A 1059-nucleotide genomic window follows, 5' to 3' on the forward strand; every position below is an offset into this window, starting at 1 on the left:
TATAAAAAAAAAATGATAAAAAAATTTAATACATTTAGTGTAGGGAGAGAAGTCTTGCTTGCATGACTATAATATACATTTGAAGAGTGACAGTGCATTTAGAAAGGATACAACAGACAGCAAGGAGCAAGTTTATTTGGAAAATATTGTTAAAGAGTAGTTTTGAATCAAGATATGTGGGAAGCTAGTGGCAGCATGAAGTCTGCATTAACAAATACAGCAACAGTAAAAAAAAAAATTAAAATGCTTTTTTAAACTGAAATTGCATGAAAGGTACATGGTTTGCAAATTATGGGCATTTCAAGACTGGAACAATAAAGCCAGAATCAAATAAAAAAACCCCAAAAAGACTGCTTTTGGTAAACAGTTTTATGTTTATTAACTGAAAATGGCTGATGGGCTCGCTTTAAGCTCACTAACTGACATGTTACTACATAATATTTTTTTTCTTCATATATTAACTGGGTCAACTCAACAAGACTGGCAAACAACTAATGTTGTACTATTATTAAAAAAAAACTGTACTGGGAAATTATATAACATTAAAATATATCTGTCAGAAAATAGGGCAATTCAAACTGAGTGTGTGATGGAAAAACGTATAAGCAACAATCATACAGTCTGTTTGAATTGCTTAGGTTTATGACAGGTTTGCTTTATGACTGCCTTCTATTGTGTAAGTAATTTTAAGGTATAATCAGAAGAAATATACAAAAATATACAGTAAAGGATAATCTAATAACAGAGAATCAGTTCCAGAAAACCAGGACATGTGATGAATCTGCACAAGGAGGTAAATTCACATTTGGATGCTGGGAATAATGCTGACATATAGTAATATATCTTTATCCACATTTGTTCTTCTCAATAAACTGGTACAGAAAATGAGAATGTGTGGACTACAATAAAATGTATACACATGAAAATAAGAAGTACCCCACAATGTGACCCCAAGTTGGTGGCACAGCTTCATAGTCAACATTATACACAAATTGCTGGCCAGATCCAAAGCTATACCCATGACAAACAGCGTCATACTAAAATAAATTAGAGAATGTA

The sequence above is a fragment of the Pyxicephalus adspersus genome, chromosome 1 (genome assembly GCF_032062135.1).
Source record: "Pyxicephalus adspersus chromosome 1, UCB_Pads_2.0, whole genome shotgun sequence".
Taxonomy (NCBI): Eukaryota; Metazoa; Chordata; class Amphibia; order Anura; family Pyxicephalidae; genus Pyxicephalus; species Pyxicephalus adspersus.